General features: G+C 50.7%; 2 long non-coding RNA genes across 2 annotated transcripts; one reads left to right on the forward strand and one right to left on the reverse strand.

The window, feature by feature from the left end:
- Positions 1-891: 891 nt before the first annotated feature.
- LOC149328543 (uncharacterized) lies at positions 892-2554 on the reverse strand. Its single transcript, XR_016285662.1, has 2 exons — positions 2244-2554; positions 892-1032 (listed from the first exon to the last, which is right to left on the reverse strand). It is a non-coding gene; the product is annotated as an uncharacterized LOC149328543 (long non-coding RNA).
- Positions 2555-8864: 6310 nt separating this feature from the next.
- Positions 8865-10514, forward strand: LOC149328544 (uncharacterized). Its single transcript, XR_016285663.1, has 2 exons — positions 8865-9159; positions 10371-10514. It is a non-coding gene; the product is annotated as an uncharacterized LOC149328544 (long non-coding RNA).
- The last annotated feature ends 4530 nt before the right edge of the window (positions 10515-15044 follow it).

Here is a 15044-nt window from a genome sequence, read left to right on the forward strand (position 1 = left end):
ATGCAGTCTTTAATGAGCAACTAGAAAGCGCACTGTTTACGCCTCAAGGAGTGAGCAATGGGCGTACCGACGCAGCTGGCGCGGCGTTTCCCTGCGAGCAGTTGCCCCGAGCAGTGGCGCCGCGGCGGTCGCACGGAGAACTAGGCCCAAGACGCCGTTTCTGTGCGACGTGGCGGGCCGCACCTCGCTTTGCGCTTTGTATCTAGCGGCCGTGCCAGGGCACATCACGACCGGTCTGGCGAGGCATTCTTACGCATCCGTAGAAGCAAGTTTTGGCGCTTTAGGTATTAGACGCAGTTAAAACGTCCCTGCTGTGTGGCTCTGTGAGGGGAAATGTCGAAAAGCAGACGAATCATTAAGCTGGGTACGCCGTCTGTGTTGCTGTCACATCTGGGGGCTGCCGCGGCATATCCAGAGTGGTACAACGGGACACTAATTTTTTTTTTTCGACGCGAGCCGGAGACGAAGAACTGCTGGTGCAGCGATACAGGTTCAGCGGCGACGGCGGCGTGGGCAGTGCAGACTGTGTGATTGCTGTCGTTGACACCAGCCGCAGCGGCAGCATAGAGAAAGATATTGGTAAAGAGCGGACACTCCCATAGGGCCCAGCGGCCCATTTGACTGCAGCGCACCAAGCGGGCGGAGTCTCATAACATCCGGTTTCGGTTTCAACGCGCGCAGTTTGAATGGCTGCATGCGCTGCGCCTCGCTGCCTGGGACGACTTCCGGTTCCGGTTTCAGGGGCGCCCGGTTTGAATGTTAGCATGCGCCGCGCCCCGCTGCGCCGTTGGCAGCGTATAATTAAATAGATTTCGAGTGCTTTTGACCAGCCAGGAACGCAGCTGCATCACAGCCTTTGCCAAATATTAGCACTCGACAAAAGACACCAGGTTTTGAGTGAAATGAGAACATTTATTTTGTGCAACATAAACAAAGCCGTGGGATGCGGAAGATGGTTCCTGGCCTCCTGCTCAAGGTGATCCTGTTGCGGCACCACGGCACACAGCAGGTGTTGCCGACGGGTGGCATCACCTGAAAAATTCGCAAGTATGGTCATTCTCAGTCACCTTATATTGTAACTCTGTAAACAGTGAAAAGGTGCGAAAGCGGCGAGGGAACGAAATTACGAGCGGAGTAAACATTTTTTGCGAAACTCGCGTGCTGAACGTCGTTGCGCAAAGTACAATACACATACCGTACTACACAGCAGATACCAATCAGCTTTTTGCAAGCATTTCTACATTCCCCGACGTTATTGTCTACCTTCGAAAACCTAGGTGGACAGCAGAGTACGCGGTTTGTTCGAGAATATTTCGTACAAAGACGGCCACAACACGGACTACGAACCAGAAGTACACAATGTGTTAGGAGCACTGAGAAATACACGGGTGCAACGTATGTTTTAAGAAGCATAGAAAAATTAAACTATCGGCGCAACAGTTCTTGGTTTTCAAGCTCTTAAGAGTTTAGAAAGCCCGACGCGTTGCCTTTTTTTGCCGGTTTTCAAAAGCGCATCCCTGTGTTGTCAATGCACGGGCGAAATGTGCGTTTCCACGAGCGCAGATAACGGACTCTTTCACACGTACTACATACAAACATACGTACTACAAGAGTAAGGTTTTCGAGCTTTTCGTGCGTCATCTCTTTTTTCCACCAGTCTTGAAAACTACGGTCCCGTACTTGCTGCGCGGGAACGGTCGTCTTCGCCCTTCGCCCACTTTCAAAAAAGTACATTTTAACCTTACACCGACAAATGTCACCCATAAGAAGTTACATATTGTCGGGGGCCATACAAAAACGTGACGTCCCGAGAAAGCGCGAAACCAAGCAAAACTAACCGCTAGGCACAGCGCGTCGGGCCACAGGCCGTGGGCAGGTTTTTTTTTTGTTTCTACGCACCGACCGGCGAGGCTGCATCATGCAGCATCATTCCTCCCGCCGCTCCCGCCACGGCGTAGCATGACAGCGTGCGCGCGCCCTTCACAACTGCGCCGGCGTACTAAGCTAGAGTGCTCGAAATGCAGCGTAATTTTGCATAAAGTGCTTGAAATGTAGCGTACTTTTGCAAAAACAAAACATTCCTTCCTTGACGTTGTCACAAACTGCAAGAATGCCGTGAACAACAGCCGGCTGGCCACAGAGCGAGCGCGCCGCTTCACGAACTGCAGACAGGCAACGGCGGCCGGCGCGGCCGCCTAAATTGCATGCAATACAGCGTACTTCCACAAATAAACATTTCTCACCTTGCCGCCGTCATAAACAGGAGGAGTTCTGCGTCGAAGGGCAAGAGAGACGAAAAAAATTGCGGTCTGCCCGCACGAGCAAATACGCCGCACGCTTTCACGCGCACAAAACAGCCCCCACGATGCTCCGTTGTCTGCCACTCGGATGGGTCTGAGCCGCCGCGCCGGCTACCCGCCCGCGCGCGCGCGCGCGTTTAGAGACTGGTGGCGCCATCCTGGAGTTGGAAGATTATCTAGTGGAGGAGGAGGATTGCGCGTCATTTCCTGGGGCCAGATTTCGCCGAGTGTCCGCTCTTTACCAATATCTTTCTCTATGGCGGCAGCGCCACTGCGGTGTGGCGATTCCGGAAGTTAGGTCCTTTCCCTCCTTCTTGCGCTTTCGCTCTGAAAACTTGCTGACCATTCGGCTTGACCGGTCTCGCTGTGCGCTCGGAGCTAGAGCGGCTCTCACGTTGCCAAATCCGAACCGGATCGTGGGAGCGACCAGTCGAAGACACCATTAGTTGACAGCCACCCGAAAAGTCAGTTGGTTTTGTAAAGATGACGATTTCTTGTTTATTTCCTCTTTTAGTAGACATTTCAAGCTTTAACCTCATATATATGCAAGAGCTGAAATGGGCGGCCTCGGGAAAAGGGAACTGTGCTGAAATGATAAGGAATTTTAAAAATCAGCTATCACCGCGCCATGCCTGCATCGCGCAAGAGTTCGTGTGATCAGGTTCTTGTGATCAGCTATAATGTGGTGCTTGTTGACAAAACCTGTTTATTATTTGTGCAGGTCTCCTTCCATGGTTTCCCAAGCAACCCGGCTTTGAGAAAGAAGTGGATTATTGCAATACGCAGAGATGTGGGGAAAGACTTCACTATAACGCATCACACCACGCCTCGGCTCTCAAAATATGCCTCTAGCCGTCGCTGGCAGAAACCGTCAGGGACAAAAGAGAGGTCCCTAGACCAGGAAAGGACTTCGCTTGACATTGAAAATCCGTTCCACGCACAGTACACTTGGCGACAACGTTACAAGCACGTACACAACGGCGGGCACTGACGGACGGACACGGAGCGGATGGACGAAGCGATCCAAAGATGGCCGCCACCGCGGGGTCAGGCGAGGTCAGCGTGCCTGTCACTGTTGCCAGACCTACTTTTGTAAACCCTCTATTGCAGGGTCATGAGAATCGGCCGACGCCATTGGCTAGAAGGGGTTCCTTTTAGGGGGAAAGTCCGCCCAGTTCTTAAATTGCATCCACTTGACCTCCCATGAGTGCAGAGCTTACGACTCAATAAGCGCTTCCGAGGACTGAACATTCGGCACACAACAGCGAACTATGTGATCAAACGAATCACATCTACAGCGAATCGGCATAGGTCGCCACACTGGCTCATGAGTGCACTCATCGTTAGTGTGAGTGGATGCGAGTGTGGGTAGTCATGAGTGCGAGTGGAGATGAGTGCGAGTGAGTGGATGTGAGCGCGAGTAGAGGAGAGTGGACATGATTTGAGTGGATGTGAGTGGTAGGCGGACGCGACAGCAAAGTCGGACGCGTATATTTCGGAACGACGATACCCGCTCAGCTATTTTCACGTTGTCGACAGCTGAGGGAAGCAAATATTCACTACTGAGGACACTCGCGGCAGCATAACGCATCTGCCGATGTCTTTGGACAACCGAAGCAGAGGATTCCGCTGGCACGGGAATGACAATATTTCGTTGCTTTGGCAGTTCACCGGCGCAGGCCCTTCGCGAACGCAATCACCTGCTACGAGTTTTGTGAGATCCTTTATCGAATTTCGCATTGCGAGTCCTGAGAATATAGCTAGATGCCTCTTGCCACGCTCCCCGCAGGGCTCGACCTCATGCAGTGGACTCTTAGTTACGTTCCCAGCTGTGCACATTGCAGAGCTCTGCTCTGGTTGTAATTTGTTGATTGGGCTGGACCCGTGCGAAAACCAAGTGCGCTTTTCGGTAACGCAAGAGGGTTCTTGTTTCTGCCATGTACCTGAAGGAGCCCAGCGTCGCAAATTAAGCATGTGGTTTTTATTTTTTGTGTGCATAGCATCAGGCATGTTGATGCCTTTGACGCTCAAAGAGATATCCAAAATGGTAATATTTTACGTTTTAATTTCTGCCAGAAATGGTTCTTTCGTGCCGATGGTGACAGTGAAGTTCTTGGTGCTGTGCATTGTCTGCCGCGTCCGGGTTCGTGATACAGGAATGTCCATTGAGTTTTTTGTTGTTCTGCCCTCTGGACAACTGCAGAGAAGCGGGTGAGTCACACACGCTATACCCCGTGGGTTAAGGGGAGCCGGACAGCGGAGGATTCTGAGAATACGGGAAAAGTCAAAATCCCCTGCGGGAACGTACAGGTCAGGCCGCATCCCACTGCGCACGTTCTTGTGGCAAGGCGGATCCGCGTCGCGTGGCTTTTGTCCCACGTCTATGGCGGAGCGGATTGACAGTTTGAGGCGCGGTCAACTGGACATTGCCAGGCTAGCTGCAGGCATGCAGACAGTTTGTAAGTGACGGTACTAAAAAGATGGGCCTTGACATGACATTCCTCGAACCTGGGTTTACAAGACGTTGAAGCAACCTGCACCGTGGTAATGCGAGAACATTCGCAAAGTTCGCAGGGGGAAGAGAGAATCCTCTGAATTCTTGATGGCGGAAAGTGCACATATTCATACAGTGTGTGTCGAGATGAGTTATTTTCTTTCCAAAATAAACTATTGGCTGTTGTCCTTTCCCAATTGTTGATGATTTCCGTTCCCCAATGATGCATTGGGTGGATATTTGAGCAGTTACCTGATCGGTTACTGCCCCCAACGAGGGCGGGGCCATAGGGCTGAAAACCAACCATTTCGGGCGGGACCGAGGACTGGTTTCATCACGTAAAACTACAAAGCAGTGAAATGCCAATAAGTTTTCTAATTGCTTGTATCTTTCTTAATTTTATTAACTGTTAATAAAAAGTTAACCTGGCCAGAAGTGTGGAGCGTCGTTCAATAATCATCATCGACGCAATTTCCCTCTACAGGATTGAGAGGGAAACTCAACTGTGATGAAACGTTGCGGCGATTTTCGGCAGTGGATATGAAGTACCAACCAAATTGGCCGCACGCTCTTTGATTGGTTGAGCGTACAGTTTGAACTTAATTTTTATGTACGGGGGAAAGGGATATCAAATAGAATGTCTCCGGGTGTTGTTACCGTTTCGCGCGATAAAAAAAAACTACGAAAGAAACTCAGTACAATCGAATGGAAGCTAATAAAAATGAAACTAGGCCAACAGTTTTCGTCTCGGCTAAAATTATCGTGCAAGCGAGTGCTGCTGTTCAAACTGGCAATACCGAGAAGGCAGCGAAGAAAAAAACGTCCCACTGACGCAAATGCCAAAAATGTGACCAGAAGAGAACAGAAAACTGAGTGCAGAAGGGGGGGAGGGGGGCAGGTGCTTTCCATAAGCAGGTTGAAGGGTGCCCGCATCTTCGACACTGGACTATTCTGGTCGAACAGCAAAGCGTTGAAAATTAAGTACCCCACGCTTTCCCTGCAGTTCAAAAAAAAAGTTTTGTTTTCATGAAAAGTTCCCGTCAGCGTCATGCAATGGCGCCCTAAGCCCCCTCATCGCAAAGTCTGCCCCATACATTCACGCTTTCTGACCTGTTGCGTCATTGTCTACAGTGCAGTGCTATGGCCAGTCAGGTTTGTTAACGGCCGAAGACCAATGACTTTGCGGTCCAGGAACTGTTTGCTTGTTCTTTGCAATGTCAGTAACAAAAAAAACTTTTTTTTTGTGGTCATGAAAAGCTCCCGTCAGCGTCTTGCAATGACGCCCTAAGCTCCCCAATCGCCAAGTCTTCCCTATAAATTTACGCTGTCTGACCTGTTCCGCCATTGTCTACAGTGCAGTGCTATTTCCAATCGGCTTTGTTAACGGCCGAAGACCAATGATTTTGCGTCCCAAGAACAGTTTACTTGCCGGGTCATTTTGAGGAAATCTTTAAAAGTCCTTTTTTCCAATATCAGTAGCCAAAAAACAAATCGGGCACGTTTTCTGGCGTCTAGAGAGAATCGAAATTACTCCGGAAGCGCGATGTTGCATTGATGCTTCATCGACGCAGTGACTGCCTTCCTCTGCCGGCAGTCACGTGGTGAACAAGGGAGGGGAAAGCGTCAGGGTGCTTGGGAACATTTCAACAACAGGACAGCCTTTGTCTGGACAAGACCTATTGTGAAAACGCTGGCAAGCACCCAGAGGCTTTCCCTCACTTGTTCACATTTTGAGTGTCAAAAATGCAGCCGCTTATCCACTCCATACCATATATTCCTCTGCCGATGTTACAGATTGAAATAAAAACTACTGCCGAATAATATCTTGTATATTTTGCAATTCTGTCCCATGAAAATAAATGCTTCATAATCATTCCTCATCTTTGCGCTCCGTTCTGGCCGTAGGGGCCCACGTGAGAGAAGGTTGCGGCGGGGGGCACTGTGCTGAAACTTGGCTCGTTTTCATGGAGAACCCTGCGCACGCCTATGGACACGTTCAAAAACTTGTCTAAGCATCTTAGCTGACGCTGAACAGGCACTCATCGTCTCAGCAGCGAGCGTGGGAGCACACGTGCGTAGCACTCGGTGCATGGAATATGAGTGATGAAGGTGACTTTCTTCGAGCATCGAAACTGTGAAAACTGGCCAAATAGCCCGACAGAACCTGGGCGGCTCACCACCACATCTCTGCGACACAGGCTATGCTAGGGGAGCTGCGAGGGCAGTCGGCCGCGGTAGTAAATCTCCCATACCCTCTGTTGTCAGCAAACAAGGAGAGAGTGGGTGAACGTGAATGAGAGTGAGTGAACATGAGGGTGACTGAATGGTTGTGAGTGCGAGTGAGTCATTGTGAGTGCGAGTGGTAATGAGTGTTGCATGCAACAACAACAATAAAGTGGAGCAGGTTGACCTCTTAAAGACCCCGGGGTTTCCCTCTTCGGTTTTGCTGGAGGTGTGCGAATAATTGGGGGAAAAAAATGAAAAATTTAGAAAAGCCCGCATGCCCAGTGAAAGAAGATAGGAGGAAGATCGAAGTGGTCCCCTACTTTCACAACACGTCATATGGGCCAAAAAGTGGCTCAAAAATTTGTTTTCTGCCCGGCGAAAGCTATCCGGCTTGTGCTCCCAAATTTCTGGTGGCTAGCAGCAGGCTGGCGCTTGCATCACTAAACACCAGACGAAGTTCACAAAGTCCGTAGTGGGGGTGGTTTACTCCATTCCATTGTCCTGGGGCAAAATAATATTGGGCTAACTGGAGCGTGCCTAAATGAACGTTTAAGGCAGCACAGAGCAACCTTGGGCTCGGGCACAGGAAGCAATTTATCCTTGCCTGTAAAGTACTGCTACTTTTCCACTCGGTTCGACCCAGTCAGTATTATCGGTCGGGCGAAATCAAGACGTGAGCGTGAGCTGCTGGAAGCGTTTTTAATCAGGAAAAACAAGCAGACATGCGCAAGCGACCCTTCAATCACAGTCACTGAAAAGGAGTTTCAATTTTTATCTTCATAAAGCTTCCCCTCACATTGACCAAAGTGTGAGCCTGCTTTGCAGGGAATATGCAGAAATGTGGCTCAATTCCTCGGAATAAAAATCAGTTGTAAGTCCAGCAGTGTTGTGTGTGTGCCTTCTCCTTCTTGTTTTGCGGCTTTTTGGCTGGTTCTCCCTTTGCATATGCAAATCAGCGGTCCTTGTAGATGTAAGCCACGAACCCCGGGTATGTTCTAGCGCTTTTCGCGGAACCGACACACCATGCAGTGCGCACACCTACCTCATCCAAGTCTGTGGGAAGCCTCGGCCAGTGCAGGCGAAGGACGAGTTCATTCAGCCGCTCCGGTCTTGAGGGCAGTCTGCCTTGTTATCCAGCTGATAAGGGTGTTGTACAACACCGAAGGAAATGACCACGGAAGTTGCCTTGCCTTTCTCTATCTACCCCTGCCTTGTGATGGCATATTTATCCTGGAGGAGTGATGACGCCAGCAGCGATAGCAGATGCCGGGGTAGAAAAAATTCTTTTACCTTCCATATTCAATGCAAAATAAAAAAACCACTACACAACAACCTGCCATGGTGAGGGCACGGCCGGTCTCGACGCGCGCGCTCAGCAGCGAGCGCGTCGAGACAGGTAGAGACCGGTCGTGGTGAGGGGTACGTCGGCTGCTGCTCCGGTGAAAAAAAAAGGAAACGACTTTCGCGCGCAAAACGGCTCGGAAGTTGCGCGCCCGCTAGACCTACCGTCATTATCTAGTCTCGCGCGGCACTTCCGGGCGATGGGCGAAATTTTCTGCAAACCCAGAAACTGGGCGACGCGATGAGCGACAGTTCGGCGGCCCTCAGCTCATCGCGCGATGCCATCGCGCGGCGTGTCGCCGCGTCGCCTCATGCGGTTAGCGCTTAAAGAGCGGACACTCGGCGAAATCTGGCCCCAGGAAATGACGCGCAATCCTCCTCCTCCAATAGGTAATCTGCCGCCTCCAGGGTGGCGCCACCAGTCTCTAAACGCGCGCGCGCGCGCGCGGGCGGGTAGCCGGCGCGGCGGCTCAGACCCATCCCATAGAGAAAGATATTGGTAAAGAGCGGACACTCGGCGAAATCTGGCCCCAGGAAATGACGCGCAATCCTCCTCCTCCACTAGATAATCTTCCAACTCCAGGATGGCGCCACCAGTCTCTAAACGCGCGCGCGCGCGCGGGCGTGTAGCCGGAGCGGCGGCTCAGACCCATCCGAGTGGCAGACAACGGAGCATCGTGGGGGCTGTTTTGTGCGCGTGAAAGCGTGCGGCGTATTTGTTCGTGCGGGCAGACCGCAATTTTTTTCGTCTCTCTTGCCCTTCGACGCAGAACTCCTCCTGTTTATGACGGCGGCAAGGTGAGAAATGTTTATTTGTGGAAGTACGCTGTATTGCATGCAATTTAGGCGGCCGCGCCGGCCGCCGTTGCCTGCCTGCAGTTCGTGAAGCGGCGCGCTCGCTCTGTGGCCAGCCGGCTGTTGTTCACGGCATTCTTGCAGTTTGTGACAACGTCAATGAAGGAATGTTTTGTTTTTGCAAAAGTACGCTACATTTCAAGCACTTTATGCAAAATTACGCTGCATTTCGAGCACTCTAGCTTAGTACGCCGGCGCAGTTGTGAAGGGCGCGCGCACGCTGTGTCATGCTACGCCGTGTCGGGAGCGGCGGGAGGAATGATGCTGCATGATGCAGCCTCGCCGGTCGGTGCGTAGAAACAAAAAAAAAACCCGCCCACGGCCTGTGGCCCGACGCGCTGTGCCTAGCGGTTAGTTTTGCTTGGTTTCGCGCTTTCTCGGGACGTCACGTTTTTGTATGGCCCCCGACAATATGTAACTTCTTATGGGTGACATTTGTCGGTGTAAGGTTAAAATGTACTTTTTTGAAAGTGGGCGAACGGCGAAGACGACCGTTCCCGCGCAGCAAGTACGGGACCGTAGTTTTCAAGAATGGTGGAAAAAAAAGATGACGCACGAAAAGCTCAAAAACCTTACTCTTGTAGTACGTATGTATGTATGTAGTACGTGTGAAAGAGTCCGTTATCTGCGCCGTGGAAACGCACATTTCGCCCGTGCATTGACAACACAGGGATGCGCTTTTGAAAACCGGCAAAAAAGGCAACGCGTCGGGCTTTCTAAACTCTAAAGAGCTTGAAAACCAAGAACTGTTAAGCCGATAGTTTAATTTGCTATGCTTCTTAAGACATACGTTGCACCCGTGTATTTCTCAGTGCTCCTAACAGATTGAGTACTTCTGGTTCGTAGTCCGTGTTGTGGCCGTCTTTGTACGAAATATTCTCGAAAAAACCGCGTACTCTGCTGTCCACCTAGGTTTTAGAAGGTAGACAATAACGTCGGGGAATGTAGAAATGCTTGCAAAAAGCTGATTGGTATCTGCCGTGTAGTACGGTATGTGTATTGTACTTTGCGCAACGACGTTCAGCACGCGAGTTTCGCAAAAACATGTTTACTCCGCTCGTAATTTCGTTCCCTCGCCGCTTTCGCACCTTTTCACTGTTTACAGAGTTACAATATAAGGTGACTGAGAATGACCATACTTGCGAATTTTTCAGGTGATGCCACCCGTCGGCAACACCTGCTGTATGCCGTGGTGCCGCAACAGGAGCACCTTGAGCAGGAGGCCAGGAACCATCTTCTTCCGCATCCCACGGCTTTGTTTGTGTTGCACAAAATAAATGTTCTCATTTCACTCAAAACCTGGTGTCTTTTGTGGAGTGCTAATATTTGGCAAAGGCTGTGATGCAGCTGCGTTCATGGCTGGTCAAAAGCACTCGAAATCTATTTAATTATACGCTGCCAACGGCGCAGCGGGGCGCGGCGTATGCTAACATTCAAACCGCGCGCCCCTGAAACCGGAACCGGAAGTCGTCCCAGGCAGCGAGGCGCAGCGCATGCAGCCATTCAAACTGCGCGCGTTGAAACCGAAACCGGATGTTATGAGACTCCGCCCGCTTGGTGCGCTGCAGTCAAATGGGCCGCTGGGCCCTATGGGTGTGTCCGCTCTTAACCAATATCTTTCTCTATGCCCATCCATCCGAGCAGCAGACAACGGAGCATCGTGGGGGCAGTTTTGTGCGCGTGAAAGCGTGCGGCGTATTTGTTCGTGCGGGCAGACCGCAATTTTTTTCGTCTCTCTTGCCCTTCGACGAAGAACTCCTCCTGTTTATGACGGCGGCAAGGTGAGAAATGTTTATTTGTGGAAGTACGCTGTATTGCATGCAATTTAGGCGGCCGCGCCGGCCGCCGTTGCCTGTCTGCAGTTCGTGAAGCGGCGCGCTCGCTCTGTGGCCAGCCGGCTGTTGTTCACGGCATTCTTGCAGTTTGTGACGACGTCAAGGAAGGAATGTTTTGTTTTTGCAGAAGTACGCTACATTTCAAGCACTTTATGCAAAATTACGCTGCATTTCGAGCACTCTAGCTTAGTACGCCGGCGCAGTTGTGAAGGGCGCGCGCACGCTGTGTCATGCTACGCCGTCGGCGGGAGCGGCGGGAGGAATGATGCTGCATGATGCAGCCTCGCCGGTCGGTGCGTAGAAACTAAAAAAAAAAACTGCCCACGGCCTGTGGCCCGACGCGCTGTGCCTAGCGGTTAGTTTTGCATGGTTTCGCGCTTTCTCGGGACGTCACGTTTTTGTATGGCCCCCGCCAATATGTAATTTCTTTTGGGTGACATTTGTCGGTGTAAGGTTAAAATGTACTTTTTTGAAAGTGGGCGAACGGCGAAGACGACCGTTCCCGCGCAGCAAGTACGGGACCGTAGTTTTCAAGACTGGTGGAAAAAAAAGATGACGCACGAAAAGCTCAAAAACCTTACTCTTGTAGTACGTATGTATGTATGTACAGGGTCAATCACACTTAGCGGGAACACGGCTCCGCGTGGCTGCGTGCATGCGGAGCGCCGTTACGGCCAAGCCTGTAGCAAACTCGTGCAAAGGGGCAGATTACACGAAGCACCACGTCAAGGTCCCTCTTCTCCTTTGCCACTCTGCATTGATTCATGACCGCGTTAGAAGCAGTGGCATTCCGCGCGCGCGTGGCCAAGCAGAGCCGTGTTCCCACTAAGTGTGATTGACCCTGTACGTGCGAAACAGTCCGTTATCTGCGCTCGTAGAAACGCACATTTCGCCCGTGCATTGACAACACAGGGATGCGCTTTTGAAAACCGGCAAAAAATGGCAACGCGTCGGGCTTTCTAAACTCTAAAGAGCTTGAAAATCAAGAACTGTTGCGCCGATAGTTTAATTTTCTATGCTTCTTAAAACATATGTTGCATCCGTGTATTTCTAGTGCTCTTAACACATTGTGTACTTCTGGTTCGTAGTCCGTGTTGTGGCCGTCTTTGTACGAAATATTCTCGAACAAACCGCGTACTCTGCTGTCCACCTAGGTTTTAGAAGGTAGACAATAACGTCGGGGAATGTAGAAATGCTTGCAAAAAGCTGATTGGTATCTGCCGTGTAGTAGGGTATTATTGTAGTTTGCGCAACGACGTTCAGCACGCGAGTTTCGCAAAAACATGTTGACTCCGCTCGTAATTTCGTTCCCTCGCCGCTTTCGCACCTTTTCACTGTTTACAGAGTTACAATATAAGGAGACTGAGAATGACCATACTTGCGAATTTTTCTGGTGATGCCACCCGTCGGCAACACCTGCTGTGTGCCGTGGTGCCGCAACAGGATCACCTTGAGCAGGAGGCCAGTAACCATCTTCTTCCGCATCCCACGGCTTTGTTTATGTTGCACAAAATAAATGTTCTCATTTCACACTAAACCTGGTGTCTTTTGTGGAGTGCTAATATTTGGCAAAGGCTGTGATGCAGCTGCGTTCATGGCTGGTCAAAAGCACTAGAAATCTATTTAATTATACGCTGCCAACGGCGCAGCGGGGCGCGGCGTATGCTAACATTCAAACCGCGCGCCCCTGAAACCGGAACCGGAAGTCGTCCCAGGCAGCGAGGCGCAGCGCATGCAGACATTCAAACTGCGCGCGCCTGAAACCGAAACCGGATGTTATGAGACTCCGCCCGCTTGGTGCGCTGCAGTCAAATGGGCCGCTGTGCCCTATGGGAGTGTCCGCTCTTTACCAATATCTTTCTCTATGCTGTAGCTGCGTCGCTTCTCGGGTATCTGCGTCGTGTAACTGCGTCGTGCTTCCCGGAAAGACGGGCGTTTGGCGCTCCGAGGGTACCGAGTTCTAGTTCACTATAGTACGGGGGCTTGGGCTTCGGGTTTCTCGGCCGAAACGGCCGAGCAGCGTGTTGTCTTTCGGAGGAGTCGCTTTTAGCTGGCCGCGCCGTCCCTCAGGTAGCGCCATCTCGTGACAAGACGCCAAAGCACATCAACGCTGTGTAGAAGAAATTTTTTATCCGTAATTACTGATAACTACGATGGGTGCGTTGCGAGCCTTTTTTCGTTCCAAGAAGAAAAACTGCAAATAGATGAAAATGTGGCGAGTGACTAAAAGCTAGACAACTGCTTCACCAGGTGTCGTTCTTGCGAGGTAAACACCAACGGTAAACACACTGTATTTAGTTAGGCCTAAGAGCTTGAAAATCGCCAAATTATCTGAAAAAGAAGGTCTAGTTATCGCTTATACCTCTACGCGTGGGCAAGAGTAGGCGGAATAAAAGCGAACCGCTACCATTTGAGCGAGCTATCACGTCGAAGAATACAGCGGTGACATGTATTTATTCCGAAGTGGGCGAGCAGGGCGCCACCATCTTGTCAACGTATCCCGTAACGCGCCCGTAGCGCGCGCCGCTCGGCTGCTGGCCATGCGGGAGTGAATTCGTCGACGCGGGCGTCGGGCGCGCGGCGCGATTTCGCGGGGAAAAAACGCTCCATGCGGGCCAGGCTTTACTGATAGTCCCTTTGCTATCGATTCTACGTCAATCGCCGCGCTGATTAGTCGGACTGCGTCGAATGAGAAGGCATAGCCGATCCCTTCGTTGGGGCCAGTTTTCTTTGGCACTGCAGCCAAAGCTGGGAAGGGAAGGACACCGGCCCTTGTCCCCTCGCCCTCACTGCGCCATGTAGCGCTCAGTAAACGAGGGTCGTTTCCGCTCGCTCCGGGAACGAAGCTACTGTTGCCGACACAAAGGGTTCACCGCCACATTCTCCTCACTTGTCTAATCGTATATTTGCAAGGATTCGGTGGGGCAGTTCTCTAAGCTGTAAGGAAGGGATGTAATCTTTTCTATAAACGTGTTGGCCTCGTCAACATCTTCAGGACTATATTCAGCCGTGGAATGACACTTGCGCTTCGGTGCTCTAACCCTGACTGCAGTACCCTGCTTCGCCTTGCGATATATTTTGTATCGGCGAGGTGTACGACGAACTAGCGGTCTTCTCTAATGCGCACGCACATAAGTAAGAACGAACAAAAAAAATAAAAACATGCCCGCCTACGTTATAAAATAGCGGTATTTCTAGAACACACCCCTGCAGAAGGCAACAAAGAACGAAACATACCAGGCAACGAAACATCGCGCTTTACCCACATGTCTTATCCTGCAGCCGTATAAGCAGCAGAACAGTATCAAATAATCAAGGCTGAGATATCACAGCACAACTTTCGCCACGGTAAAAAGTCTTGAATCCAAACGAAGCAGCAGGCATACCAAACAATTCTCTACAGGAGCCTTTGTCAACGGGAAAGACTTCTTGAACGCAATCTTTGCTTATAACATTTCAATGAAAAATAAGAGGAGATGTTTACCATTCTGAGCAGTTTGACACCTTTTTCGATTGTTTCATTTAATTGCTCAATTACACACAAAATTTCTTCCTCTAATTAGCATCAAGCATTGCGTTTTAATTCTAGGCATTTTGTCACCTTTGAAGCCCCTTTTCCTAATTTTTGTTTTTTTAAATTAAGCAGTTCATTACAATGGTTTCATTAACTCGTCATCGCCTATCACACACGTGTCAATCATCAGTCACTAGAACCACACATTACCATGATGCATTTCTTGTAGTTTTTCACACAGCGCACGATTATTTCCGACACGCGTTGCCGACTACGCCGACGGCTTTTCGACCGAACGAGCTGAACACGCCATCGCGTAATATGTATCTTCAGATCTCCCCCGAGCAGGATTGCTTTTTTTTTGCTAGTAACGTTCTCGCTGTCGTCAAAAACGTCTAAACTTCTCGATGCTAGTTACGGAAAAAAACTTTCAGACGTTTCGGACGGAGCCTGTCCTTCTTCAAGACTGAAGCTACAGG

Source organism: Amblyomma mixtum, chromosome 9 (assembly GCF_055824585.1).
Source record: "Amblyomma mixtum isolate Tamu chromosome 9, ASM5582458v1, whole genome shotgun sequence".
In the NCBI taxonomy this organism is placed as follows: domain Eukaryota; kingdom Metazoa; phylum Arthropoda; class Arachnida; order Ixodida; family Ixodidae; genus Amblyomma; species Amblyomma mixtum.